The sequence below is a fragment of the Fukomys damarensis genome, unplaced genomic scaffold (assembly GCF_012274545.1).
Source record: "Fukomys damarensis isolate Sample0158 unplaced genomic scaffold, DMR_v1.0_HiC HiC_scaffold_14, whole genome shotgun sequence".
NCBI lineage: Eukaryota > Metazoa > Chordata > Mammalia > Rodentia > Bathyergidae > Fukomys > Fukomys damarensis.
Genome location: NW_022900926.1, coordinates 10,901,760 through 10,913,438, shown reverse-complemented (window position 1 = coordinate 10,913,438; position 11,679 = coordinate 10,901,760). Strand labels below are relative to the sequence as shown.

Genomic DNA, 11,679 nt, shown 5'->3' with positions numbered 1-11,679 from the left:
AAAAAAAAAAGAAAGCGACTGCTTATGTGGCTATGAATGCACAAAACTATTCATTTGAAGTCAGAATGATTGAGACACAAAGTCAACTAATGGGAAGAAAATTATAAGAAAAATCAAAACAAAACTTCTGTAGCAGTTGGATTTAAATGCTGTGTAATTTCTAAACAATTCCAAAATAAAGAGTTATTCAAAAACCATGGAATGATCCATGCTTTTCTACTATCAAAATACATTGTATCAAAGATTATTTATTTCTTATTCAGCTTCTGTAATTTTAAACATTTTTTTGGGGATCGAACTGAGGACCTTGTGCTTGCAAGGCAGGTGCAGTGCCACTGAGCTAAATCCCCGGCCCCTGTAATATTAAGTATTTAATTTGCTTCTTTCAGTAATATTCATTATATAAATGATTGCTTACTTTAAATTCTTTTAAAAGGACATACTTCTGGATATCATTTATCAAAATTAAAACAATAAATAAAAATCTTTCAGTATCTGGTGTCATGGCTTGTATCTAGATGCCCTTTCAATACCTCATGTGTTCATAGGTGGGGCTTTGAAGAGGTGGCTAGATCTAGGACATGTAAATGTGGATGAAGAGTGTGTGATAGCTGAATTAGCCAACTGATTAGTTTAGTGCAGTTTTGGGTATGGATAATAAAAAAGCCCACTCTGGGTGTGGGTGGCACCAACCAATAGGTTTGTAGCCTAAATGCAATAACAGGGAAAGGGAGGCTTGATGTTGCTGCTTCCATGCCTCCTGCCTGCCATGCTATAGACTGTTTTTCCTCTGCCGTGGTGCTCTGTCTGGGAGTCAGCTGACTATGGACTGAAACCTCTACAACTGTGAGTTAAAATAAACCTTTCCTCCTTTGACTTGAGGGTGTTGACTATTTTGTTCCCTCAATTAGAAAAGTAATTAAGATACTTGGTATGGCAGTGTTATCTTCTCCAGTCATATATTCTGTCTAAACATCAGGGAAAAAAACCCTATGATCTACTGTCATAAAAATTAATTATTAAATTGCTTTTTATAAATGTCCTTTTACATTATTATCAACAAAGTTCAACTTAGTAATCAGTGATCGTTAATGAAGTCACACCACAAATCTCTCAGAGTGGGGAGGTTGTGTCCTGAGCAACAGGTTCTTCCCAAGTGGTTTTACACAGAGCTGCTGAACTTTGATGTGAAGAGAGCATAGCAGGACTGCCAGTGACGCAAATAATACAAAATTAAGCCATTGCAGGGCCAGAGGATAGAAAGTGGTAACCAGGACCAAGATGCAAAAATAGCAAAAGTGGCATGGTGATATAGAAAAAGATATGAGAATGCTCTTGGTTATTTATAGATGATTTAAATAGGTTGTATTTTTCTAATAACTGATGAATATACTACATAAATTTTCTAAAAGCAGAAGGTAATATTCTACTTCAAATAACAGGCTTTGTACATCAACTTTCTATGAAAATTAGATAAATTGAAAACCTAAGCCTTACAGAAATTCCTTGAGTTACTATGAGTGGTTTAAACTCCATGTTTCATTTCTTTTTGGTACTGCAGTATATTTCCATAGATAAATAGAAAAGTTTGACTATGCTGAAGAACTGGAGCCAAAGGAAAGGGGAAGTACTGAAGGTACAGAAAGGTGGATAATTAATACAGCCAGGATCCAGAAGAGAAAAGGAATTATGGACTCCTGGGGTGATTAACTCAACCTTGGCTCCACTTAGTAGCTGGGGGATACACAGAAAGCAGAAGAAAGATCAAAATAAATTGTTACTAGGTTGAATGAGACGAAATCACTAAAATTACAACTCAAAAGTGATTTTTAAAAATCAGCTATTTTGTATGGATCGATCTAATAAGCCAAAACTATTGCCCACAAATTTTTGTTTGGGCCACAGTAGGCAATCAGTACATGAAATGTGTACTGAGTTCACATAACTAATGAACTCAAATATTAAGCTTATTTAGATGATTAGGCCATCCACATAACTCTCATAAGTATAATAAAAAGTTCCTTTGTTGATCTGCTTAGTTAATAATAAACTCAGTAATATGTAAATAAATCAATAGTAGTGTTTAGACTTCATCTGAATCTACTAAATCTCAGTCTCTTTTCCATTTTCTATGAAATTTATTTCCGCTTTCCAAGCAGTGCTGTAATCTTTTCAATGTATGTAGAGTTTTCAATTTTTATTGTTAGAAAACTTACTGTGTTTCATTCACTTTAATGTTCTCATCATTTTAATTATTCTAAGTATTTAAGCTTTTTCTTTATTTATTGTGCATAATGCTCCATTTGCTTATTATATGAATTACTCTGATGGCAAATTAGAACTTTTTTTCTTTCATCAAAATACTTCACAAACTCCTTCTTTGGAGAATTTTAGTCATAGTAATAAAACCAAAAGCTATTAAAATTTTAATGTAGCTATCAACATGTAAAGTGAACCCATCGCAGTCAAATTTAGAACACAAACAGTAGAGACAAATTATAATCTATCCCACAGGCAAAGAAATATGGCTCCTATGATTTAAAAAAGTCTTTAAAATCAGTGGTTAAAATAGGGGCCAGGTATTTAGCTCAGTGGTTCCAATGCCTGCCTTGCAAATGTAAGGTCCTGAGTTAAAACCCCAGTACAGAAAAAAAAAAAAAAAAGGAAAGAAGACATAAACATTTACAAGAGAGGAACACTGAAGAAACTCATAAACACATCCAAAATATCTTATTAATTAAAGAAATGCTAACTAAGGCATTTACATATCTCCCTTTACTATCAAACTTACACATGAAAACAACTGAAAAGATTGTGGTGAAAAGTATGGAATAAATGTGAGCTGGGAGGATAAGGGGGACAAACTTTCAGAGCAACCTTGCAATACTTATCCCTTCCTTAAAAACGCATATACACCCTTAGGTCCATTTGACATATTTGACAGGGACACAAAAATAAATGTAGTGAAAAATAGAAACAACAAAAATAATCTCCAATAGGACTTGATTTAAAATTGTGTGATTCAGCTAACCAGTGACATACTAAGAGGCTAATGAAAAGAATAATTCATCAATGACTAGGCAGGTGAGTGAAAAACAGGATACCAAGCAGCATAATGCAATGTGGCGCTCTGAGGTAAGACGGACCCCCATGCTATAAATAGCCAGAAATGCTGAAAAACCTGGAACAATACAAACGATTCATACATAGCAAGGCTCTAGCGGAAGACATGTCCACACGTCCTATTTCCATAAACTCAGGTCCAGAGAGGACAATTTCAGCTGGTGGCAAGGCCTGCGGGAATTTCACACCTGGACATAGGTCACATGGTTTAATGGCCAAGTTTTGTTTATTTAAGTTTTTTTCTATAATATCCTTGTGTGATCAGGTGGAGTAACGGGAAGGCCATTCAAGGCCATTCTTAGGCTGGGCTTGGAATTATTTGACAGAGTTTGAGCCTGGAAAGTCAATCATGCTGAAAGGTGCCAAGAAAACTTTAATCATTGGCTAAGCAAAATGACAGAACAGCTTGCCCAGAGCACCAAGTCTGTGGATAAGAAGAATCTAAATTAAATGCTCCGTGAGGTATAAAAAAATCTTAGGAAATTATAGTTCAAAAACAAAGTGATCCTAGACTGAAACCCCTGAAAACACAGCAGAAGTACACACAAATAGCTCACGGGAAACTGCCATAACTTAGGGCTCATATAAGAAAATACTCCCAATTAAAGATGAGTTCACTATAAAGGCAAAAAGGAACAGGAGCTAAACTGTCAGCATAGCCAAATTAGAAGAATCCTGGAATGGTAAAGATTCATAACCCCACGGACTAGAGGAGAACCAAAGAAAGTTTTAAGTTAGTCCAAAAATAAAAGAAGAACTAGAAGACATAACCTAAGAACAGAACACTATGGAAAAAGAACTGGTGTATTTAAACAAAATTTGTAGAGTAAAAAAGGCAATATGTACTAAATTACAAGCTTGGTGGCTGGAAGGAGCTGCAGATTAATCCATGCTATGGTGGAAGTGTTGCGTTGAAGAAAATACCAGGAAGAAAGAACTGGAACGTAAGAGATGAACAGATGGAATCAAAAGATCTAGATTGTTCACTTAAGAGTTTGAGGAGACACAAGAGGCAGAACAGGAGAGGAGTACTTAGAGATGGTGCCTATCGATCATCACAGCTGAGCAGAAAAATAATAAATCATCAGTTTGAAAAAGTGTGGGAAGTATCAAAAAACACGCAAGTCAAAATACAAAAGAACAATACTGAGACAGAGAACAGACTTCGAGTGAGGACAGGCAGAGCCGGAAGCAAAAGGGAGTGACAGCTTCGAGACACTGGGGAGGCCCTGCAGACCTCGCTGAACTGCTTAGTCCAGGGGAAGGGAAAAGAAAGATATTCTCAAATATTCTCAAATAAGAGAATACTGAGTTTACACTCACGGATCTTCAATGAGTTAAAAACAAAAAAAAAAACTAAATGACAAACTGGTTAGAAGGAAATTGAACCACGAAAGCAAAAACAAAAAAACAAAACAAAACAGGGACTGGGGAAATAATAGAGAACTGAGAAAATGTAACCAAATGAGTACATAGTAGTAAGAATTTGTCTATAGAATATAATTCAGTCAGGTGATGCCTTAGGGAAAATAAAAGCAAGGAGAAGCAAAAAGTGGAATTAAATCACTATAAAGCCCCTGTGTTATTTACAGGAAAGGTAGCACTAGCCAGTGACTTTAGATTGTGCAGTTAAACAGTTAGGGATAACTCACTAAAATATACTACTTTTATAGCAATAAAACACATAATTGTCCAAGCAGCAGAAGGGAAAAATGAAAGCCATGAAAAGGTAACTAAGGGAGTAAGTATAAAAATCCCAGTGAAGAGAGCAGAAAATATGATGAAAAAAAATTAAAATATGTCCATCATTATAATAAAGTCCAACACATTAAATTTTTAACAGCTAAAAACCACAGAGTAGGGCCGGGGATTTAGCTTAGCGGTTTGGTGGCCTGCTTTGCAAGCGCAAGGACCCGAGTTCAATCCTCGGTACCAAAAATAAAAAATTTTTAAAAATAAAAAATAAAAACCACAGACTTTCAGATTCGATTAAGAAAAAAAAGCACAAATTTAAAACAGAAATGACATAAAAAATGGAAAAATAAAGCTGAAATAGCAATATTAAGACTACACAAAATAGACTGTAAAGAAAAAAAGATATTAAGGATGAAAATAGTTACTAATGCAATGACAAATGGAACAATTTACCATTAGAATAAAATAATCCCAGATCTGAATTCATCTGACAACATGGGTTCAAAATAGAGAAAGTGAAGGGCTGGGGATTTAGCTCAGTAGTTCTGCCTCCTGCCTTACAAGTCCTGAGTTCAACCCCTGGTACAAAAAAAAAAAAAAAAAAAAAAAAAAAAAAAGAGAGAGAGAGAGAGAGACAGAAAGTGAAATAGACTACTACACAAAATTGATACATGCTAGTGGGGGTGTAAATTCAAATTTGCGATTAGTAGTAAATTTGAAGCTGACCTTAATCTACAATTCTACTTTCAAGTATAAGTCCCAGAGAAATCTTATATGGAGGTAGAAGGAGATAAGAAGTGTGCTGCAGTATCATTTTTAATGTGGAAAAGTTGGGAAGAAATGAACTATCCATCAATTTATAATTGTGTCATCTAAAGCTACAGAGCAGTTTAAATCATCAACTAGAGACACTATTTAACCATCTGGTTAAATTCCCGAGTACAATACGTAATGACAAAATGGGCAAGGGGCACATGGAATACCATTTATGTAAATTTAAAAACACACAGGGCAATTGTCTAAATAAGCATAGATACAGGTGTATAAAGCAAAAACTAAAGGTACCAGTCACTTCTGAGGAGCACAGGAAGTGGGGAGGGCTGTCCCCAGTGCCTTCTGTACCTATTATTATATTTTTCATGACATAGATTTTTTTGCAATGGGGAGAGGACCACGTTATTGGAGGGCATGAAAAGAATGATGTGTTACGGACATGTGCCAACCCCCCCCCATGAGGAAGGCAGTCATTATGTACTGTAAACAAAATAAAAATGTAAAACCTATTTTAAAGTATTTTTATATGGCCAAATGGTAAATTAAGTCTGAGTGATGGGTATGTAGGTGTTTCTGATTCTTTGTATGTTTCTGTGCACTGAAGCATTTCACTATCAAATATAAAACGTGAGATCAAAAGGCATATAGTAATCCAATCTGTGCTAAATACATTACAAAAGGAACAATTTACCCTTAGAATGATAATCGCGAATGAATAAATAAATGTGTACCTATATTTATATAATGTCTATTTTTTGTGTTTTTTTAATCAGAAAATATGCTCAGACTATGAATAGTCAGTATCAATAAAGACAGAAGCTATTGATTTTTATTTGACTTTTCTAAATTATCTGATTTTGTTTTTCTTGAAGCATTTTTCATAAGACTAAACAATAAAAATCAACTCTTTTTTTCCTCTTGAGAATTTCATTTTTATGACATTTATCTCTTGAATTTCAAGTAGTTTTCATTTTTTTTTTGAAAAAAAAAAAAGGTAGTCAGAATCCAAAGTAAATCCTTTGCAATTTTTCAAAGCTCTAACAAAAATAACAGCAAAGAATACATTAACAAAATATGTTATTTCTCGTGTCATCACTAACATTTGTACTAACATCCACTACTAGCTTGAAAACTGCTGGCTTCGAGTCCACACAGACTGGAAACATTAAATAAAAAAAAAAAAAATTGGAGAGTGAAGAATTTTTTTTGAAGCTTCAGTTGATTCTTTTAAGCTTGTGCACTGATTGCCAACTAAAGGATATTTAATACTTTTCAGTGACTACCACTCTGACACCAAATGTTCCTTCACACTACTCTCATATTTACTTCAGAGAGTGCGAAAGTGTTGATCTCTTGCCATTAAAACACCACGACAAGCAGGCAATCTATGCCCTCTTTTGAACTGCCACTGCCACAAAACAGTCATCTTAAATGAGCAGAGCACGACTGTCGAAGGGCTCCGAACTGCCACTCAGTGTAACATGGGCCTCAAATTCAGTCAGACTTTACCCAGCTTGAGTTGCCTCTCTGCCTGCGTAACACAATCTGGTCCTGGGTGTCTGGAGCGGGCCTGGTCCATCATCATTACAGGCAAAACCTCTTGAAGACTAGTGAATCCAAAAGCAATTACTATGAACAGAAACATAGTTTTTCTTCCCATATTTTACTTATTTTAAAACATCACTTCCTAACAACACGTTTAGAATCTTTTTTTTATTATCATTACTTAAATGAATACTTAATATTCTCAGCCAGGACCTGCAATATTTTTAGGGCTACTTTCAATCAAATGAGTGGTTTATATAACCATTCCCTCTGAGAAAACAATTTGCGAGAGCCGTTCTTCCTGAGTATGCGTTCACAGATCTGCTATTAATGATTCAGATTGTATAACAGAACAGACTGTCCATGGCCGGCGATTAGAACTCCTTTTCCACAGCCTCTAAATTGCAGATTGATTTTGACATGTATCAGCTGGCTGGCATTTCGTCTAAGCGTTCTGTCCAACTGGGAAAGGGAAAAAATACTAAAGTGACCCTTTCCCAGGTAACTCGATCCAGCTGCAAGAATTAGAACCAATCCAACCAGCACACCTTGGGCTGGGGATTTTAATTCAGTGGTTCCACCGCCTGCCTCACTAGGTACAAGGTCCTGAGTTCAATCCCTGATAGCGGGGGTGGAGGGGGGGAATCTAACCAGTACAACTCTGGCTTATCAAGAGTTTTTTGGAGAACAAAAAGGAAGAGGTCATTTTTTTTCTAATCCTATATGCAGAAAGGAACTATGGAGATAAATATACCCAGGACATATTTCCCAAGTGCTTACTATTTTTAAGACATTGTGATGTCATGAATATAATCTAAGACAAAGGACCAGGATCCTAGCATTAACTTGGCCCTAGCATTAACTGTTCCTGACTTTAATTTCCACAGCTGGGAAGTGAAGGAAACAGACAACACAAACTTTCAAATCCATACTCTTGTACAAATTTGGAATCCTCTGATTCACTAAGAATCAGAGAACCTTGGAATATTTGCAAGAAGGTGAGTAAATCATGCTCACTCAACTCTTTACCCTGTCATACCCTCTATTCCAAAAAAAGAGCTTCTAATATCTGTGACTCCTAGAAACTTCAGAATGTAAATTCTATTTTCACCTCAGTGCTTTGCATCTACCTTTTGACATCTTAACAAATGCATATTGGGTGCTGAAAAATAAATTAGGAAGGGCGTTGTCAGCCAGACACGGAGAGATAAAGAGAATTCCTGCCAAAAAATGTCCTCCCACGTACAAAGACACTGGTAATTGGAAGTAAGAGGAATCCCCCACTCCCAGAGCAGACTGTGCAGAGGCGGGCACCCCTGCCAACCCCAGCCTCTGCCAGAGCAGAAGCAGCATGGGGAGAGAAGAAAGTTCCTCCATCCCTGCTACTCCCACTATTTACAGGGATGCATTCCAGGTTTCCGCAGGAACCTGCTGGGCTGGAAGAAGCGTGCATTCCCTTTTGTGGGAGTGCAAGGGAATTTCGATGTGACAGTTGTGAAGCTGCAAAGCTCCTATGAAGCCTTGATCAAGGTCCCTTCCTGCTTATCGGTTCTGCATTTCCCTCTAAGCAGCCTCAGGCTTAAAGAGAAGGACCTCAGCTGTCCTGATGAAAGATAGTCAAGACCCAAGTCTTCAGGGGTGGGTAAAAGATCTCTGAGAGAAGGACAAAGATTGATTTCAAACTCTAATTGTGAAATCACAAATCCAGCCGACTGAATGCATAAATACAACCGGGGATGGGCTTCATGGCTACTCCACTGCGTCAGTAAAGCAGCAGATGCCAGTGGGCATGGAAACTCACACCATTCTAAACTTATGAAGGTGGAATGGGGTTCCAATAAATAAGCTGGGTTGAGGATGTTTCCAACATGATTTTACAAAACCCATATTTGAGCAACATAGAGTGTGTTCCCTTGACCAAAGAGAAAGAGGTTCCTTTGAAGAAGCCATGGTTTAGATGGTCAGTGATGTTACTAGATGATGTTTTGTTCATCTCCTTAGTGCTGAGAAAACTGTATGCTGTTTTTTTGCTTTATATGACAGGTCTGAAAAATAATCTTCCTGAAAAAGGACTCTTGAGACTATTGTTTTCAGCTGAAAACTAGTCCAAACATTATGCTTATGTAGAAAATGGCAAAACACTGGCTCGTTTCATAGCTGAGGCGATGTGATCCCAAGACGGCCGGGCCTGCCAGCCATAACCCTCAGCCAGGGTCCTTCTGTGATGGCACACTGACACTGTGGCCTTTAGACGGATGTAAAACAACTGCCTACTGCAAGCCACCTCTGATGCCCAAGTGGGTTATTCCCAGCCCACAAGCAGTACGTGACTCATCTGTTGAACATTTACTTCAGTTTAAATACAGTAACAGTGGGTACACACCTTTTTAAACAGCACTATGTTGTTAGAATAGATCCTTTCCTCCCTTTGGGTATTTCTCTCTCAAGAGACCAAGTTCCTTAAAGCCAAGGACAGTAAGAGAGAATAATACTCACCCTCGGTCTTCCTGCTTCTGTCCTCTAGTAGAGAATATCACACTAGGTCCCAGATTCTAGCTTCTTTGTTATCTTCCAGTCTTGGCTCTACCCAATAGTGGTGTTTGCACGATTTCTTCACTTCTAATTCTGCTGGTTAATGCCATCAACTTTCTCTGATTCTACTTTGTCTGGTAGAATCCTAGCTTTATTCAGCTGTGAAGTTATTAACCAGAAACTACACATTAAGAAATGTGCTTCTTATGATGGATCTAAAGATGAATGAGAAACCAAAATGCATGAGATGTCAACAGCTCACAATTTAGCGAGGGGCACGATCAAGAAAAATAAGTTATGCATGCTAAGTGCTGGAAAACACATATGTGCCGCCAGTGTATACTGTGATACCAGCACTCTGGAAGGCAATGGCAGGAGAATCACAAGCCTGCACCCAACTTGGTGAATTTAGCAACTTAGTGTAGCCCTGTTATAAAATAAAAAATACAAAAAGGAAAAATAAGAACCAAGATACATCATGTAAAGGTACACATACCCAATGATGAATGTCACCATGTTGTATACTTAAAAGGTACCAATAAGCTTAATGAATTAAAAAATATGAAAAAGGGCTGGGGGTGTAGCTCAGTGTGAAGGTCTTGGCTTCCACCCCAGGGATGGGAGGGAGAGGAAGGTGGGGGGACAGAGAGGAGAAGGGAGAGATGCACCTATGCAAAGTGTTAGCACGGCAAGAGGGCAGGTGAAGGGGCAAGGAGCTCAGTCAAGAGTGGTCAGGTGTTGTCTCTAAGATGAAGCAATGGAGGAGCTCTGCCTAAGATGAGCAGATGTTAGCTTAGTTAAGAAGAGAGGAAACAAGGAAGAAGGAACCATCAGGTCTAGGCATGGAATTACGAGCAGCTGTCACGCTGGGACTGAAGTGCTAGGGCCTGTGGGATCCTACAGGTGAGGATAAGCGGGACACAAGTCACAGAGGGCCAAGAGCAGCAAACTTAAAAGGCTGGCCTTCATTATAAAACCAACAGGAGACACTGAAGAACACTTCTGCCCAGGCAGCAAGGCAGTGGGAAGGCAGAAGGTGAGACTGGAGACAGAAAGGCTGGCATAATGATCTGGACAAGAGAAGGTCACAGCCTGCATGAATCGGGCCTTGATGGATGAGGAGGTAGTGCTGCGGTGGCAGACAGGATTCCAAGAGCACGGGGACTTGTTAGGTGGGAGCGGAATGCTGAGGGAAGGAGGACGATGTGGTTCTTGGGTGAACGGCTCAAGCATATTTTTAGTAATAACAGTGTGTGTCACTTATTGCAAAGCCCAGACACTGTTTCCTAACTGATTCAGATGTATGATCTCAGGTAGGCAATTCACCTGGAGATTGGTATCCATTTGACAGAGGAGGGAAATGAGGCGACAAGGATAAATAATCGAGACAAGCCCACCGAGTCATTAACTGCTAAGTGGGACTCCAGCTCCAGAATCCCTGCGCCATTTCTCTGGATGAAGAGTCCTAAAGGAAGCTCAAACAGAGTGAGAGGGTAAAACAGTGAGTTTAGTTCTATACACCTGGGGTCTCTTTTTCAGGAGCTTTTGAAATCTGTAAGAGAAGGTCACTAGGAGGGCTACAAACGTGGTTCTGGAATGAATAGCTTGTAAGCTGGGGATGAGTGTTTGGGATCTTCAGGGCATAGGAGGTTGTTGAGGGTCTTGGAATGGAAGGCTGTCTAGGGTTTAAAAGTAAAGGAGAGAGGGGAGAAGACAGAGAGGAGAGACCTCTAATCTCTGCTTGCCCCTGAAGCCTACAGTCTCAGGATTCCAATCTCAGGTTCCCTCTTACTGTGAATTAACAGTGTACAATTCCATCAGGGAAGGGGCATAGTGGAGAGCAAGATCTGAGAAGAGAGTGGTAGCACTAATTTTCTCATAGCCTCAACCCACTATCAGTATTAGTAAATGCCATTATAAGCGATGTATTCCTCTCTCAGCGGGTGGAAGAAAAAGTCATGCAAAAAAGGCAGGGCCTGTACATTCAAATGTTTAAAGAATACTAACAAT

The 11,679-nt window shown here is 38.4% G+C and overlaps 1 protein-coding gene across 1 annotated transcript in view; it reads right to left on the bottom strand.

The window, feature by feature from the left end:
* Positions 1–9,783, bottom strand: part of Tmem200a (transmembrane protein 200A) — a 49,862-nt gene extending 40,079 nt beyond the window's left edge. The window contains exon 1 of the mRNA XM_010639143.2: positions 9,634–9,783. The gene's annotated coding sequence lies outside the window, so the exon portion shown is untranslated. The remainder of the gene's footprint in view (positions 1–9,633) is intronic.
* Positions 9,784–11,679: the final 1,896 nt, after the last annotated feature.